The sequence below is a fragment of the Chlorocebus sabaeus genome, chromosome 29 (genome assembly GCF_047675955.1).
Source record: "Chlorocebus sabaeus isolate Y175 chromosome 29, mChlSab1.0.hap1, whole genome shotgun sequence".
Lineage (NCBI taxonomy): Eukaryota > Metazoa > Chordata > Mammalia > Primates > Cercopithecidae > Chlorocebus > Chlorocebus sabaeus.
Genome location: NC_132932.1, coordinates 18,189,226 through 18,208,589, shown reverse-complemented (window position 1 = coordinate 18,208,589; position 19,364 = coordinate 18,189,226). Strand labels below are relative to the sequence as shown.

General features: G+C 43.3%; 1 protein-coding gene across 8 annotated transcripts in view; it reads right to left on the bottom strand.

The window, feature by feature from the left end:
• The window catches only part of NTRK3 (neurotrophic receptor tyrosine kinase 3), a 402,674-nt gene that overhangs the window by 306,214 nt on the left and 77,096 nt on the right, over window positions 1-19,364 (bottom strand). The window lies entirely within an intron of this gene.

Here is a 19,364-nt window from a genome sequence, read left to right as displayed (position 1 = left end):
AGCCAGGATGGTCTCGATCTTCCATGACTTACTGATATATCCCTCCTCTGAGAAGCCTTCCCTGACCACCACCTCCAGATGACTGGTTTTCCTCACTCACATGCTCCCAGAGTATTTCATCCATCCGTTTAGCTCAGCACTGGTCACACTGTCAAATCATGTATCTCTCAAAAGTCTAGCTGCCTCTTGAATGGAGGGAATCCTGGAGTAAAACCAAAGCTTTTCCCTCTAGTTGTCTCCTTGATGCCTAGCAAGATATCTGGTACAGAGCAGGTGCTTAGTAGATGTTTACTGAATGAGCCTAAGCATAAATGGAGGTGATGTGACCAGGAGGCAGGACCTTCATTCTTTTTTAGATAGTTCCAAGGATACAAGACTAATTCATTGTATCAAGTACTGGTGACAAGTGACCACACATTCTGGTCTGCCCAAACAGTCCCAGCTCACATCTATTATCCTGGAATTTCATCAGATTAGTTTCCCTTCCATTCTCCAAAGTGTCCCACTTTGGACAACGTGTTATTTACTGAGATCCTACTATGTGCCGTGTGTCCATCTGGGTATCACTTTACAGCAGTGAACAAAAGAGAGGAGCAAATGCTCTAAACCAAGTCAGCTTTAGTGCCATTTTGCTTTCTCTATCTTAAAAGGCATCTCTGCTTATGCAATCATTCAACACTAATTACGTACTTATACTGTGCTGGGAAATGTGGGTGTGCTGGGTGTATGGGTGAAAAAGGCAGCTCCCCATAAAAATTTGCTCATTTACTCTGTTTCCAGAGTAATCCAGGGAAGAACTCTTGTCCAGAAAGGATTGATTCTGGCTCAAACTTTGAATTTTCCCCCATGGTCTTGACCCCTTGCTGGACCCACATGGTGGTGGGCTGCAGCCAGGCTGGCCACAGCCTTACCCACGCCCCCTGGCCCAAGATAAGCACTCCCCTCTCGCCCCAAATGTCTTGGGTTACTTCTCATTCCTACAAAGGATAAGTCAAAGAGTATTTACAAGAAAAGCCAGCTGCAGATACAAATGACACTGGAGAACAATCTCCAGAATGCTGTGACTCCAAGGAGATCCAGTTCACCTCTGATTTTACTCCTTATTCTCCAGGATCTCATCTGTCTTCATCAGAACTCTTCCATCCAGCTTATTCTGTGTCTGCAGAGTACATATGACAGCTATCTTTACTGCCAAAGCCCATGTTGTTTTGTGTCCACTAAGATTCTCCCCATTGTCCCTCTCTTTCCTCCTTAGCTTCAGAAGTACTGGCCTCATTTCTTCCCTTCCTTGACTTCCAGCAATATCCACGTCCTCTCTTCTGAGGTGCCCTCTCTACCCACTCTGCCCCCATCTGTGTCTCACTTCCAGTGTCAGCTAAAAACATCTCTTTTCTCCTTTTAATTAAACTTCTCTGCTCCCTCTCTGTTACTGGCCTTATGACTCAGGGCTTTAATTTATTCACCAACAATATCATTACACCACCATTTTCTGTAATTTATACTATGCACAGTTTTTTGGCCTCTGTTGCCCAATTCTGCAAAATGTTCGGGAAATGTAGTGTTCATGCCTACACTCCATGGCCTCTCTCCTGAAGAGATCTGGTAGTGTCCAAGTAGACTTACTCAAGGAAGAGACAATATAAGAATTCTTATCTCATATTGAGTATACAGAGTCAACCCCCATCCCACTTGGTTTCATGTAGATTCTCAAGGAGCTGGGGATTTAATATGAACTGAGTTGAGGAGGGCATAGAGACAATGCAATCTGAACTGAGACTTAGAGAAACAAGTGGGAAGCAAATGAATAAAACAGCACGTGGATGCATGGGCCTGGCCAAAGGCTAGCACTCTCAGGAATAATCACTAGCATTAGGACTTGTGAACTGTGTTTCTGCTTATAGTTCTTTGTGCAAAGTGGAAGGAATGATTTACACCTTGATCACAATCATTGTTAAATAAAAGCATACTGGTAAATTTCACTGAATGGCTCGATTTTCCTAAGTCTTGCATTGAACAGGGTGCCAAACTCAACTCATTATTTCTTAGACCCGCACTACTGCTATAGCTGACCTAAACTTAATTTAAAACCTTGATATCTGAATGTAAGTGCAAACAACTAATTAACTTGCTAATCATTTTTCCTTGCTATAAGGACTTTTCCATAGTCATTACCAATAATCATGAGAGTAAACTAAAGAAAACTGGGATACAGAAATCATTTTCTGAGAAATCAAAATCGTAAGTAACATTTACTGCATGCTTATTAGGAGCTAATCACTATGTGCTTTAAAAATATTTGTCCATTTAATCTTCCCAACAACATTTTATGGCCCATATTATTATAATGATTTACTCTCATTGACAGATAAGGGATCCAATAATCCATGAGCTGATCCAAGCTAGCTCAGAGGTGAGGTAGCTAGTTCAAGGTCACAAAGCTGGTAGTGTTACCACAGGGCCTGAGTCCATGTGCCTAATTCCAAAATTCACACCCTTGGCATGACATTTGGCATGTGTTCACCTGAGTGTGTGTGTATGTGTGTGTGTGTATGTGCACATGCACATAAGCAAGAAGTTGTCTTGATCTCCAGCTGGCGACTTGGTTTTATACTATGCAGGTGAAAACTTTCTAAGAATGAAAAAATCACATCATTCTAGGGGACAAACCCACCCACATCATAACTCAGCCAGCTCTGCTGTGCTTTTCTCACCATTTGGCCCACTTTGTCTATTCCTGTGAGAAAGCACATGACAAATCTACTTGCTCCAGGCCCCATTCAACAGTAACAGAACAGACCTGACCTTGGGAACTCTGACCTGGAAGAAAGAATCCTGTTCCTGCTCAGAATCCTTTGGAATCCTACAGCCGTAGATAATTCCTCAATGCAGGGTAATCAAAGTCATAAATCACAATCCTCATACACTCTAGACTGGGCCTCTGGAAGGCAGAATGGAAGGGGCACTCCCTCTACTGTTTACATCTGGGTCTAGATCCCAGCAGGAGGGCTGGCAAACACAGCGCAGGCCACCTGTCCACCACATGCACCTGACTCTTTGCTTGTGCCAAGGCAGTGGCATTTGCTTAAGGACACAGGTCAACCCACCAGCAGCTGTGACAATGCTAGAGGAAGGTAAGACTGGGACCAGGGCCTGGGAGCTTCTGTCTGGGGAGCTGTTCATAGCTCACCGCCCAGGAGGAAAGGGAGGTCTCCCTGGGCTCTGGCCATGGTGCTGAACCCCCAGAGAGGGAACCATGGAGGCTGGGAGTTGAGTAAGCAAAAATGGTAGCATCAGTTTCTCTCCCAAGAAGAAACAATTTTTAAATATTCATTTGGGAACACCGGACTCCTGAACTCCCTCAGAGAGGTGATCTGGTCTTTATATCAGTTACAACAGAAAGAACATGAGCTCTGGACCAGACATTTATAGATATGAATAAATCTCTTCAGTAGCTGTGTGACCTTGAGCAAATTACATAACCTCTCTGAGCCCCAGAGTCCTCATGTGTAAAATGGGAAAAATACCAGCTATTCCAACAGGATTACTGTTGGAAGAACACCTAACACAGAACTTAACACAATAAATATTTCTTCTCTATTTCTCTTCACTTTGTTTCCTGCTTGCTTGTATGTGCACATATGTACATTCCATGAGTTTTCTCCCCTTTTCCTGTATAATACTTCAAAAATTCCTCCAAGGACAAACTTAAGACCCATGTCCTTCCTGAATCCTGTAGCTAGCATTTCCAAAGCACCTGTTACCTGCATTGAACAAGGCCCTTTACGGTATTATCCATATAATCACCTAATAGAGATTTTGAACCTAACCATCTTTCAGTGTTTCCAAACTACTTTCAAGTTAGTTTCTGGCAATGACCCAATTACCATCGTATCACAAGTAAAACCAGTGCTGCTGCGCATTTTCCATGTCACAGGAAAGGAAACTAAAAGAGACAGTAAGGTGGTGACTGACTGATTCATACTAAGTCTTGAAGGAGCATCACAACTCTGAGGTCCAGAAACCAGGTGAGTCTCCTCCCAGGTATTGGCACTGGCATAGGAAACAGCCCAGCATAGCAAAAAAAAAAAGAGCTAGAACTTGAGCAAGTCTGAGACCTGGGTCCCAGCTCCTACTCTACTACTTCTAGCTGTGTGGCCTTGGGCAATGCATACTCTCAGATTCTTCACTAGTAAAACAGGGATGATGGTAATTGCTAGTTACTTCATCTTATTACAGCATATTAAATAAGATGATATTTTGAGATGTGGTATGTAAAGCACTATAGCTGCAATGGTTAAGATAGCCTATTGCTCAGAGAATTGGTCATTAGTCGTGAGGGAGGCATGTCAGTGGACCATCAGAATGACACATCACATGGTATTACTGACCACCCCGACTCCAGATCCTCCTGCCAGGCCCCAGGCAGGTGCATCCATTTCACTTCACAGACACTTTGGGAGACCTAATACGTACCTGCAGGCTCTGGGCACATCAATAAATGTTTGAATCCAGAAAAATTAAAATAAGAAACTCCATAAAATTCTGATATGAGGTATGATCTAGAGTTATAGTAAATGAAAGGCCTAATATTTGTAAGAAACTTGCTGTGTGCCAAAACTTCAAATGCATTATCTCATCCAAGTCTTAAAACAAGCCTATGAGGGAGATGATTTTCTTACAAGAGGGAAGAATCAGCTCAAAAAGATTAGATGACTTGACCAAGGTCTCACAGCTGGTCAGCAGTCAAAGAAGGAACAGAGCCCAGTTCTGACTGATGCAAAACTTGTGTCTTCAATCATAATATTATGCAACTTCTCATGGATTAACCAAAATAAGGGAGGCAGGGGCAGGACAAGAATACTCTAGCACAACCCCATGACTGTGAAATCACTTAATAAATGCCACTAGTGATCTCTGAAAAGTCCAACAGGGGCTCTCAAGCATACCTAGTCACTGCCAGTGGGTCTTCCAGAGATTTCTGAGGGCCAAGCAGAGGTCTGCACCAATGAGGGAGCCAGGGGAGAAGAAGAGTGGAGATGGATGAGAAGGGAAGGGAGGAGTAGAAAGAGAGAAAGCTGCTGGGAATCAGGGCTGTGAAAGGCAATTATTAATATTCTAAATGGAGTTTGACTGCTTAAGCTTTATTTAAGACCATGTCTGGCTGTATAATTACAAGAGCTTAATTTGTTTTCTTTTCCACACAATAAATAAGGAGCACATGGTTGCTCTTTGCAAACACCACCCTTGCTGGCATCAGGGAAAGTTCCTGAGCTGCAAATGGACAGCTGGCACAGGGAGGGGAGCCCCACTGCCTCCTGCAGGGAGTGAGCTGCCCGCCTCAGGGACACAGCTGGACTTGCCAGATGTAGTAAGGACAAGAGAACCAAGGTGCCCTTTTACTCCTGGGGGAAGACTTCGGGGTCATCTCCCTTAATTCCCCTATGGAGCAGGCACCTGCTCCTGAGAGGCAACAGCACAGTGTGGACTCAGGTTCAACAAGCATCAGGAGATGCCTGTTGTCTCTAAAAGGCAGCAGCCTACTTTCTACTGCCATGTAGTTCAGGCCAACTCACTGGATGTCTTTGGTCTTTGGATCTGTGCACTTGACCCTTGTGCTGAAACCTGAAAGAGGAATAGACATTAACTAAAGCGAGTCAGAGGCTGTATGAAAATATTCCAAGTCGAGGGAACAGCACAGGCAAAGGCCATGAGCTAGAGGTGGCATGGCACACAGGGGTATCGAGGGAAGCGCAGTGTGGCTTGAGCAGAGAGCCCTGGAGGACATTCAGGGAGATGCTGGAACTGGTCTCGAGGCTGGTCCCACACTGAGACCTCATCTAGGTTTCTGCATGGGCCTCACACTCACCCAGTAGACTAAGGCAGGGAGTTTGGTTCATATCCTAAGAACATCAGAGGCACATTTAAGAGGATGAGATTTCAATGTTTAATCAGTTCCTTGCAGAATGCATGGAAAAAAATGTAGAATGGGTCTGAGTATGGCAGATAGTTCAAGGGAGACCTCTTAGGATGCTGTGATCCTTAGGACACTTGTATGTAAGAGGGGTTGGGGCCTTTGTGGAGGAAGCACCAAGATGCCCCTCTGGAAGGAGCCATAGAGGCATCAGATACCTGTAGTTGGCAGCAAATGAGGCACACAGGGAGGGGGCCTTGTCTTTCTGCAGCCCTGAACCCCCTTCTGCCCTAACATGAATCACTCTGCTGCCTCAGTGAGAGAGATCTCAGGTCACAGGGCCATGCTGGGAGACAGGGTACCTGGAAGCAAAGATTCTAAACCTTTAGTACACTGACTTTGGGCCCACAGGGAAGCATGGTGGGGAGTCACCTTGTCAGTCTGGTTCCAGGTCTAGTGGGTCCCACAGGCCTAGGCCCTGCAAACATGCGAGGCTCTCTCTTTCACTGCCAGGCCTCTGGACATGCAGCACATGTTTCCCTTTACCTGACACAATCATCACCCATGTCCCCAGAAAGCCTCTTTCAGCTGCTGACTCACACTCACCCTCAGGTTTCAGGTGGCCTGGAAACCTTTCTTGCTGGAATCCTCCCTATCCCCAAAGATGCACCTCCCATCTGTGCCAAATGCTCCCAGGGAGCCCCAAGTCCTCATCATACTGTATGGTAACCATCTCTACATGCTGTCTCCCTCTCCCACCCCTAGACTATCCCACTGAAGCCAAAGACCTAAACTTAATTCACCTTTGCACGAATTAAGAGAATTTGCATGAATTCTCCCGAGGCAGAGAAGACCCTCAACAGATGTTCCTGGAGGGTATTAATGCATTCATGTCTCAGAAAAGCCCCACAGGACCCCAAGGGCCATTGTGAGTGGACTTTGTAGGACTCTAAAGCACAAAAAATCAAGGATTACCTACCAGCTTCAAGGGCAAGGGGAATGCTTGTTTCAGGCAATGAGGTTGACATAATTTGCATCAGCAACATACTTCACAAGATCTTCATAACTTGATCTTCAAACTGAAACCAGGATGCATTTTTTTCTTGGTCTCCATTTTTAGTAAAACCCAAGAGGATAAAGTCCTTTCATCAAGTTTTCCCGGAGTCTAGTGCTTTGGTGAGATTCCCTCACCACATCCCACAGCAGCCTCTGCTCTTCAGCACCCAACCCCCAGGAGTCTGGCAAAAAGACTCGACAACCCAATATTGCCCATATCCAGAGCATCGATCACAGGACACAACATCCCCTGAGCACCCTATTGGGTACTCAGGTTCTATGTTTGTCAAAGTCCTTTCTCAACATTGTTCACTCTGTCCTCACAATAACCCTGTAGGGGGATGTACAGGCAACAGTTTTGGACCCATTTTATAGATGAGGAAACAGATAGAGAGAGGAGGAGGTCACCTGTGCACAATCTAAAGAGAATAGGTCTGCACTCTTTCTATGTTCCATAACAACATGTTGACCATCACCAGGGCAGTAGAAGAAACAGACCACCACACTCTCAAGGCGTGGGCTCTGGGTCAGGGTCCCAACAGGCCCACTGTAGGGTCCCTGAGGATTCCCTGGCCCTCATCATTCTGTAAAGTCAGTTCTGAAATGAACTGAGATGACTCCCCTAAGCCCAACCCCAGTCAATGCTGATGGTCAGCAAAGCCTCAGTTCTAGCAAGACAGATGTAGTCCCATCTAGCCTGGTCACCTTGTTACAGAGAGAGGCAGGTGGCCCTCAATGGTGCCTTACACCCCGACCCTCTAGAGAATTCAACCCCTCTCTCTGTATAAACTGGCCCTCCAGATGCAAATGGGATGGGAGTTATCCTGAGTGAAGGCTTCACAATCACGGAAAAAGCCAAAGGCAACCACATTAAAGAAATGCAGATGTAAAACCTGAGGTGGAGAGATGACCAGATTCAAAGAGAAACAGCTGACGGAGGAAGGGAGAGGGACTCAAGGCTGAAGTGGGCTGCAATGGAGGCTTAAGAACCAGCAAGCCATGCTCTAACTCTAGCTCTTAAATCTCCCCACAGGACTGGCTCCAGGTCACTGCAGCCCTTTTTTCTATCTCAATTTCCTCATTGAGAATAACAGTAATACACTGACAAAGCTCCCTCTTGGTAACAGCAATACACTGATGAGCTGGCAAGTGTGCGTGTGTGTTGAGGCTGCCATAGAAGACATGGAGGGTCTCTGCTGGGGGACTCCAGCCAGATCCCCACCCCAGCTCTGTAACTCCCTTTCCCCTTTAACTTCTGCTCTCCCCACATACAGGGGACAGAATCCCAAAGACGCCTCAAACCCAGGGGCTTCGAGCTTGGGCTTCTGAACACCTTTAGTAAGGATCAAGTTTCTAAAATAGCTTCAAAGGGTGTGCGACGTGCCATTTACTGAATACCTACCATGTGCAGCCACTGAGAAAGGTGCTTTATGTTCACTCCTTTAATCCTCACCCAAAGCCCTGCGAGGTGGGAATTATTTCCTTGTGTTCTAGGAAAGACACAGAAGCTTAGCTCCTTGGCCAAGAATGCAAAGTGAAAGAGTTGGCAAAGTCAAACTTGGGTTCACAGCCTAGTCTTCCCACCTTCAAAATGTGTGGTGTTTTCCCTTCTTCATTCTCCCCCTCCCTCAGTAATTTGTTCAGTCGGTCATTTGTTCTCCAAATACAAATTTTACATTGAGAAAACAGGACTTAAGGAGACCTAGTCTTTGCCCCCATGGAGCACACACATCATTGAGAGGGTCATACCTTTCCACAGGCGTATTTCAGGCCTCGCCTAGACCTCTCAGATGGGTTTCCAGGTGCATCTTGGGAGACCCCATCTGCAGCTTGCATGAAGTCGGCCAGAGGCAGTGCATGGCTTATTCCCTCTGGGAGACCCAATGCCCTTTAAACCCAGAACAATCGCCGTGGCTGCATCACCTAGAAGACCACCCAGAAAGGGCAGAGGCCTCTTGGGCCCAAGGCAAGCCCCAAAAGGCAAAGGGGCTAACCCAGGAAGAAAAGAGACTTTCAAAGACCCATTAAGAGGAAACAAGGGAGAAAGAGACACAAAGCTGTTAGTCTGCTAAGGAATGAAGAGGAACAGAAATTAATGATGACTCTAAAATAGCCAAGAGACTAAACTCATTTTCTAAATCTGTCCTTAACAAGAAAAATGAAGAAAAGAGATGTGAATAAATGGGAGGTAATGAAGCCTTAGGGAAGAGGGGAAAAAGAGAAGAAAATCTACTGAGAATAATCAAGGATGGAAAATATGAGCACAGTGTCTAATCCCCAAGGCTAGGAGATGCACAGCCCAGAGGCCAGAATGTTTACTCAGCGTTACACTGAGTTTTTGAAAGGCAACAGCTGACAGGGTTATAAGAAAATTCTTAAGGTTCAGTCCAGGGGATTCTAGAGAACTGAGATACCTGAAATCAGAAAGAACACAGTCTCCAAGAAGAGGTTAGGGTTTTCGACTAAGAATTGCAAAGTACGTATCACAAACATGCAGTGGGCCAGCAGGTGAGGCATGTGGCCACATTATGGCCCTGGGTGAATCAGAATGTGGTCCACAAACAAAGTGAACAGAAAGAAATAATTGGGGCTTGGGAGACATAAGTAATCTCAGGACCACAGGGCGTCTGGATGAGAGACACAAGCAGACAAGGAAAAGGAAATTCAATTTAGGAAGTTTGCCACCTGCCTCATGAGAGAACAAGAAGCAATTCCTTTACAGGGCCTCAGAAGGGGTAGGCACCCAGGAGACTAATGGTATGAGGGGACTGGGAATTTACTTTCTTTGGAGGGAGCAGATACAAGAGTAGAAACTAAGAAATATCCGTTGAAAATCTGAAGCTTGGTCAATTCTGTGGTGCAAAACACATTTAGGGTTCAATAACACATTTGGGGTTCAATAAAAGCAGGAAGGATCCATTTAAAAGAGGACAATAAAGGCTCTACTCAGTGTTATCATGTGCCATAGGGGCTGGGATATGGAAAGAATGCAGGAACCAGGCACACCTTCAGAAATAGCATGGCTTGATTGTACTAGGAGGTGTCAGGCGTTGAAGTTGCATACATAGGCACAAAATTTCAGGATATTAGAGCAGACAGAGCCTTGGACCTTATCTAATCTGGCCCACATCCCCTTCTTTCCCATTCTATAACAGGGTGTGCCACCTACAGTCATAATCCTGCCCAAAATGGGCCAAAGATATCCAGGACTGGTGTAGCCCCATGCTCCCTGGAAATGGGGAAAATAGAAATCTGCCACTCCTGCATCAACATATCACAGCGTGATTCATCTCCACCTGCTCCATCATCAGGCTCCATTCTCTATGCTGAATACTCACTCTGTGTAATCATCTGCTAATGGCCCTCCCGAGTGCCAGCCAGTAGGCTAAGGGGCATTGCCCATTCACCCAGACCCTGCTAGCAACCAGGTGCAAAGAAGGACATGGTTTCAGGCACTCCCTTCGTGGTCTCCCGTGGGCCTTCCCCTCCATCTGACCTTCATTTTGAGGAGTGCTGCTTTGAAGCCTACTCCCTCTCTTCTCCAGCTGGTTTCCTGAACTGAAAACAGCCAAGGATGACCTGAGTTGGCCTTGGTCAAGAGATGGTAGAGTGGAGGCTCTGGAGCTCTAGAGGCAAGCAACGTGGAGTTGGTTTCTGGCTCTGCCACTTAGAAGGTAGGAAACCTTAAGCAAGTCACTCAACCTCTCTGTGCCTCAAATTGCCCATCTGTAAAATGGGGACAACAATGATGTCCACTTGCTATTATGAGCATGAACTGACATACAAAGTGCATAGAGGAATGCTTGGTCTATAATCAGTGCTTCACTTACGTTATGTCCCTGGAACTCACTGCATTGGAATGACTGCCCCTCCAAGGAGGTGAGATGGAGGAGTAGAATAAAGTGAGTAAAACCAAAATAAATAGACAACAGATTTCCTCTGTCCCTGTCCCTCAGTGGCCCCAGCTGTGTCCCAGATGCAACCTTTCTTCCAGGAAGAATTTCCCAAAATGCTATGAGGTCAGGATTGGGCCACTTATAACACTGTCTCATGTTTGAGATGTGAAAACAGACCAAATGGGTTACACAGCTTATCCAAGGTCACAGCATAAGATCAAGAGAGAGCCAAAGGGATGTGCAAGATGTGGTCACCTAGCCCTGCTGTAGCCAAAAAATACCTCTAATGATTGACAGCCATCCCCTCCAGCCCCTCCCATATACTCTTGTGAACCCAAAGCCCAGCATCTTTCCTCCTGGCCTATACCTAGACACACCACTGCATAGAGTCCTGACTCAAGCCTCCCACATCATTCACTCTGTGAAAATCCCATTCCATGGACAAATGACTCCGTTTCCGAATGCTGTTCCCTTGGCAATTTTTTCAGTACACCTGATAGACAGGCTCAGTGGCCTGTACCCATGAGCACATGTCCAAACAGCTCCAACAGAAAGTACAGGGGGAAACAGCTGTGCACACCCCATGGTAAGCTGCAGCCCTGTGCCATAAGCTAGCTGTCCACCAACCCAAGCCCACTTTCTTCCAAAGCCGGGCCAGCTATCACCTGCTCCATAAGGCTGCCCAGTCACTCCTGCCCATCTTGGGTCAGCAGTCCTGCTCAGAGCCCTCCAGCAGCTCCTCCACTGCCTCGTGCTGGAAGTCCCTGGAGAATGTCAGCCGTTTGTGCAGTGTGTCAAAGGTGCGAGCTGTGTCACCAACAACCCATAGCCACTGATGAAGAATCACCACTCACTTACCATTTACTTCCTTATACTTAAATTAGAGGAGGTTCAAAGCTATCCCTGTAATGACATCTCTCTCATCTGTGTTCTGAGACCCTGTCTTGAGTAGGAGAGAAAAGAATCGGGTAATAGCTTAGACACCAAGTTTCATGCACCCCCAGTAGCCTATCTATTCCATACACTGATTACAGTCTCTGTCATTCCTGGTTTATCTTTTCTTTCTATTTTTTAGCCACAATAAAAGTTTATTTCTCTCTTACGCTACATGTCCCCAGAAGGTCAGCTGTGGCTTTGCTCCCATCATCTTCCCAACAAGACTCCAGCTAATGAAGCAGCCTCCATCTGGAACAGTAACATCCTTTGCCCCACAGCAGAGAAAAAGAGACATAGTAGGGCCCCACACAGACTCTGAAAGCATATTCTAAGAAGAAACACAGGATAGACATAGAAAGATAGAGATAGATAGATAGATAGATAGATAGATAGATAGATAGATAGATACATAAAGAGATAGAGAGATATACACAATTCAACCACTTAAATGTACAATTCAAAAGTTTTTCATATATTCAGAGTTGTGAATCAACTTTAGTATACTGACGATCAATTTTATAATCTTTTCATCATGATAATGATCAATTTTAGAATCAAATTCATCAATTTTAGAATATCCATTTTAGATGATGATCAATTTTAGAATATTTTCATCACCTCCAAGAGAAACCCCATAACCAATATATTCCTAACTTGTCTTAATCATAGGAGATTATAAGCTATGAAGGCATTCTTTTATGCCCATGAGAACATGGCATAAGTGTCATATGTCACATCTGGAATCGTGTTCTTTTTAATTTTACTTTTGTAATTGTCATATGATCATTATACATATTTATGGGGTGCACAGTGAAGTTTCAATACATATACTGTATAGTGATCAGATCAGTGTAATTAGTATACCCATCATCTCAAACATTTAGCATTTCTTTGTGTTGGGGACATTCAGTATCCTCCTTCCAGCTATTTGAAACTACACATTATTGTTAACCATAGTTATCCCACAGTGCTATAGAACACTATGTCTACAGACATAGGACCCTGAACATGCCCAGTCTCATCTGGAATCATATTTCCTTTAATGGCCTAGGCCTACCAGGTGCAAATCATGCATCCCAGCCACCACACGCTTCTCTCCAGGATGTCTTTGGAAAAGGTTCTTAATCCAGAATCCAAGGGAAGTCTGCAAGCCCCTAAAAATTTCCAAGAGGTGGTATATGTATGTGTGTATTGGCTTTTTATGAGGAGAAAGTCTATAGCTTTCATCCCATTCTCAAAAGATTTTTGAAAAACTAGAAACCCCTGTCCTGACTCTGTCAAGGTCCCATGTTCCCTAAATAAATGGTAAGCTTTGAGGACAGGAACCACATCTTGTCTACTGATAAATCTTCTGCAGCATGAAGCACTTTGGGGAAAAACATAGAAGACTTGATGGATACTTCAGTGCATACTATCCAGCTGCATACCAAGAGGGTTACTGTCACACTGTTATTATTCTAAAGAATAATAACAGCAATCTCCACTAACATATATTGGGTTCTTGTTATGGGCCAGACATTCTCCTCAATGCTTCATATACATTAATTCATTTAATCTTGCTAACAACCATATTACTCCCATTTTCTAAAAGAGGAGATTAAGGCACAGATATGTTAGGTAACTTGCCCGAGATATACAGACATATGTGATAAAGCCAGAATCAAATATCAGGCCATGTGGTTCAAGAGCACATACTCTCAACTATTTATCGAAATAACTGAATTAGTGATGAGGGTGGGTTAGAGGCAATAGCTTAAGCAGGAGGTTTGATGGAAGTTCTGAGCAAGAAGAACTGAATGAGAAGAAAGCTACATTGTACGTTTTTGTATCACACCTCAGCAGGGTGATACTGTGATATGATTCTTTACTATTTATATTTGTACATTCCAATAATAAAAGTGATTTTCATGTAATATTTGCCTATATGCCCTTCTTTTTTTTTTTTCTTGAGACAGAGTCTTGCTGGGTCACCAGGCTGGAGTCCAGTGGACCAATTTCAGCTCACTGCAACCTCTGCCTCCCAGGTTCAAGCGATTCTCCTGCCTCAGCCTCCCAAGTAGCTGCGATTACAGGCATGTGCCACCAAGCCCAGCTAATTTTTGTATTTTTAGTAGAGATGGGGTTTCACCATGTTGGCCAGGATGGTCTTGATCTCTTGACCTCATGATCCACATGTCTCGGCCTCCCAAAGTGCTAGGAGTATAGGCATGAGCCACTGCGCCCAGTTCATATGTCTCTTCTTTTAAACAGGGCTACAGTGGTTTCTGCCATACATAGAAGTCTGAGGATCTCTGGCTAGATAAGACCCAAGGAAAGTAGATAAGATAAATATGATGGGAGGAATGCCACACAGAGGGTACGAAGGCCCAGATTCTAGTCCTGGCTCAGCTCTTACAAATGGGGATCTTGGTCAGAATTCTTCTCCACTCAAGACATCCCTCTTGTCATCCAGAAAATGATCAAGTCAGACTAGAGTCACTTGTCCATGCAACAAATCGCTACTGGTCACTTGGCATACGACAGGCATTGTTTTCAGTGCTGGAGATACAACAGGTAAAAGTTCTGGCTCCATGGAAGTTTACATTCCAGTGCAGGAGGTAGAGTATCAACGCTTAAACAAATAGCTGAATGAGATACTTGCAGATGATCACTAGTAATAAAGGCAAAGGAAATGATTAAGCCACATGACAGAATAAAATGTGATATATTTGTAAGGAGAAGGAAGGCCACAAAGTTTGAGCAGTCAGAGGAGGCCTTGCTAAGAAAGTAGAATTTGAGTGAATGATGAAAAGGGGCCAGCCATGCCAAGATCCACAGCAGGGTATCTGTCTGGGTCAGATGGGTAAATAGGGACAAAAACTCCAATGTGGGAATGAGCTTGGCATATTTAAGGGACTGAAAAGGCTCATAAGGAGGCAGCAGAGAGAAGAAGGGGAAAAGTGCAAGACAATTAGAGAGGGAGAAAGAAACTATCCATGTGAGTACTGTGGCCATGGAAAGGGGCTTAGCTTTTATTGTAAGTAATGCAAGAAGTAATTGGAGGGCTTTAAGCAGCTGAGTGGCATGATTGGATTTATATGTTTAAAATATCACCCTGGCTGGGCTAAATGCTCCAATTAAAAGACACAGACTGGCAAATTGGATAAAGAATCAAGACCCATCAGTGTGCTATATTCAGGAGACCCATCTCACATGCAGAGACACACATAGGCTCAAAATAAAGGGATGGAGGAAGATCTACCAAACAAATGGAAAACAAAAAAAGGCAGGGGTTGCAATCCTAGTCTCTGATAAAACAGACTTTAAATCAACAAAGATCAAGAGACAAAGAAGGCCATTACATAATAGTAAAGGAATCAATTCAACAAGAAGAGCTAACTATCCTAAATATATATGCACCCAATACAGGAGCACCCAGATTCATAAAGTAAGTCCTTAGAGACCTACAAAGAGACTTAGACTCCCACACAATAATAATGGGAGACTTTAACGTCCCACTCTCAACATTAGACAGATCAACGAGACAGAAAGTTAACAAGGATATCCAGGAATTGAACTCAGCTCTGCACCAAGCGGGCCTAATAGACATCTATGGAACTCTCTGCTCCAAATCAACAGAATATATATTCTTCTCAGCACCACATCGCACTTATTCCAAAATTGACCACATAGTTGGAAGTAAAGCACTCTTCAGCAAATGTAAAAGAACAGAAATTATAACAAACTGCCTCTCAGACCACAGTGCAATCAAACTAGAACTCAGAATTAAGAAACTCAATCAAAACCGCTCAACTACATGGAAACTGAACAACCTGCTCCTGAATGACTACTGGGTACATAACGAAATGAAGGCAGAAATAAAGATGTTCTTTGAAACCAATGAGAACAAAGACACAACATACCAGAATCTCTGGGACACATTTAAAGCAGCGTGTAGAGGGAAATTTATAGTACTAAATGCCCACAAGAGAAAGCAGGAAAGATCTAAAATGGACACCCTAACATCACAATTAAAAGAACTAGAGAAGCAAGAGCAAACACATTAGAAAGCTAGCAGAAGGCAAGAAATACCTGAGATCAGAGCAGAACTGAAGGAGATAGAGATATAAAAAACCCTTCAAATAATCAATGAATTCAGGAGCTGGTTTTTTGAAAAGATCAACAAAATTGATAGACTGCTAGCAAGACTAATAAAGAAGAAAAGAGAGAAGAATCAAATAGTCACAATAAAAAATGATAAAGGGGGTATCACCACTGCTCCCACAGAAATACAAACTACCATCAGAGAATACTATAAACACCTCTACTCAAATAAGCTAGAAAATCTAGAAGAAATGGATAAATTCCTGGACACATACACTCTCCCAAGACTAAACCAGGAAGAAGTTGAATCCCTGAATAGATCAATAACAGGCTCTAAAATTGAGGCAATAATAGCCTCAATTTATAATAGCCTACCAATAATAGCCTACCAATAGGCAGTAATAGCCTACCAACCAAAAAAAGTACAGGACCAGACAAATTCACAGTCGAATTCTACCAGAGGTACAAGGAGGAACTCGTACCATTCCTTCTGAAACTATTCCAATCAATAGAAAAAGAGGGAATCCTCCCTAACTCATTTTATGAGGCCAGCATCGTCCTGATACCAAAGCCTGGCAGAGACACAACAAAAAAAAGAGAATTTTAGACCAATATCCCTGATGAACATTGATGCAAAAATCCTCAATAAAATACTGGCAAACCGAATCCAGCAGCACATCAAAAAGCTTATCCACCATGATCAAGTGGGCTTCATTCCTGGGATGCAAGGCTGGTTCAACATATGCAAATCAATAAATGTAACCCATCATATAAACAGAACCAAAGACAAAAACCACATGATTATCTCAATACATGCAGCAAAGGCCTTTGACAAAATTCAACAGCCCTTCATACTAAAAACTCTCAATAAATTCGGTATTGATGGGATGTATCTCAAAATAATAAGAGCTACTTATGACAAACCCACAGCCAATATTATACTGAATGGGCAAAAACTGGAAGCATTCCCTTTGAAAACTGGCACAAGACAGGGATGCCCTCTCTCACCACTCCTGTTCAACATAGTGTTGGAAGTTCTGGCCAGGGCAATCAGGCAGGAGAAAGAAATAAAGGGCATTCAATTAGGAAAAGAGGAAGTCAAATTGTCCCTGTTTGCAGATGACATGATTGTATATTTTAAAAACCCCATCATCTCAGTCCAAAATCTCCTTAAGCTGATAATCAACTTCAGCAAAGTCTCAGGATACAAAATCAATGTGTAAAACTCACAAGCATTCTTATACACAAATAACAGACTAACAGAGAGCCAAATCATGAGTGAACTCCCATTCACAATTGCTTCAAAGAGAATAAAATACCTAGGAATCCAACTTACAAGGGATATGAAGGACCTCTTAAAGGAGAACTACAAACCACTGCTCAACGAAATAAAAGTGGACACAAACAAATGGAAGAACATTCCATGTTCATGGATAGGAGGAATCAATATTGTGAAAACGGCCATACTGCCCAAAGTAATTTATAGATTCAATGCCATCCCCATCAAGCTACCAATGACTTTCTTCACAGAATTGGAAAAAACTACTTTAAAGTTCATATGGAACCAAAAAAGAGCCTGCATTGCCAAGACAATCCTAAGCCAAAAGAACAAAACTGGAGGAATCACGCTACCTGACTTCAAACTATACTACAAGGATACAGTAAACAGTACTACAAGGATACAGTAAACAGTACTACAAGGATACAGTACTGGTACCAAAACAGAGATATAGACCAATGGAACAGAACAGAGCCCTGAGAAATAATACCACACATCTGCAACCATCTGATCTTTGACAAACCTGAGAAAAACAAGAAATGGGGAAAGGATTCCCTATTTAATAAATGGTGCTGGGAAAACTGGCTAGCCATATGTAGAAAGCTGAAATTGGATCCCTTCCTTACACTTCATACAAAAATTAATTCGAGATGGATTAAAGACTTAAATGTTAGACCTAAAACCACAAAAACCCTAGAAGAAAACTGAGGTAGTACCATTCAGGACATAGGCATGGGCAAGGACTTCATGTCTAAAACACCAAAAGCAACGGCAACAAAAGCCAAAATTGACAAATGGGATCTAATTAAAGAGCTTCTGCACAGCAAAAGAAACTACCATCAGAGTGAACAGGCAACCTACAGAATGGGAGAAAATTTTTGCAATCTACTCATCTGACAAAGGGCTAATATCCAGAATCTATGAAAAATTCAAACAAATTTACAAGAAAAAAACAAACAACCCCATCAAAAAGTGGGTGAAGGATATGAACAGACACTTCTCAAAAGAAGACACTTATGAGGCCAACAGACACATGAAAAAATGCTCATCATCACTGGCAATCAGAGAAATGCAAATCAAAACCACAATGAGATACCATCTCACACCAGTTAGGATGGCGATCATTAAAAAGTCAGGAAACAACAGATGCTGGAGAGGATGGGGAGAAATAGGAACACTTTTACGCTGTTGGTGGGACTGTAAACTAGTTCAACCATTGTGAAAGACAATGTGGCAATTCCTCAAGGATCTAGAACTAGAAATACCATTTGACTCAGCCATCCCATGACTGGGTATATACCCAAAGGATTATAAATCATGCTGCTATAAAGACACATGCACACATATGTTTATTGTGGCACTATTCACAATAGCAAAGACTTGGAACCAACCCAAATGGCTATCAGTGATAGACTGGATTAAGAAAACGTGGCACATATACACCATGGAATATTATGCAGCCATAAAAAAGGATGAGTTCATGTCCTTTGTAGGGACATGGATGAATCTGGAAACCATCATTATTCTCAGCAAACTATCGCAAGGACAAAAAACCAAACACTGCATGTTCTCATTCATAGGTTGGAATTGAACAATGAGAACACTTGGACACAGGAATGGGGACATCACACACCAGGGCCTGTCGTGGGGTGGGGGGAGGGGGGAGGGATAGCATTAGGAGATATACCTAATGTAAATGACGAGTTAATGGGTGCAGCATACCAACATGGCACATGTATACATATGTAACAAACCTGCACGTTGTGCACACGTACCCTAGAATTTAAAGTATAAAAAAAAGAAAAGAAAAATGCAAGACGCCTAGTTAAATTTCAATTTCAAATAAACAACAAGTAATTGTAAAATAAAGAAATAAATAAAATATCCCTCTAGCAACTGTGTTGACAATGAAATGTAGCAGACAAAAGTGAAGGCATGGAAAACCGAAGTTAGAAGGTTACTGTCACAGTGTCAGAGGAGGGGATGATGACTTGGACCAAGACGATAGACATGCGGATGGAAGGGGTAAATAAGCAGATGGATACAAAATATTTTACGAAATTTATTAAACTGAATGTCAGAAGAAGAGGGCAGGCAGGTAAAAGAAAGAGAGGCATCAAGAATGTCTCCCAAGGTTTTGGCCTGAGCAATTTGATGGATGGTACCACTTACAAGCACAAGAAGCACTGAGGAAGAAGAGGCT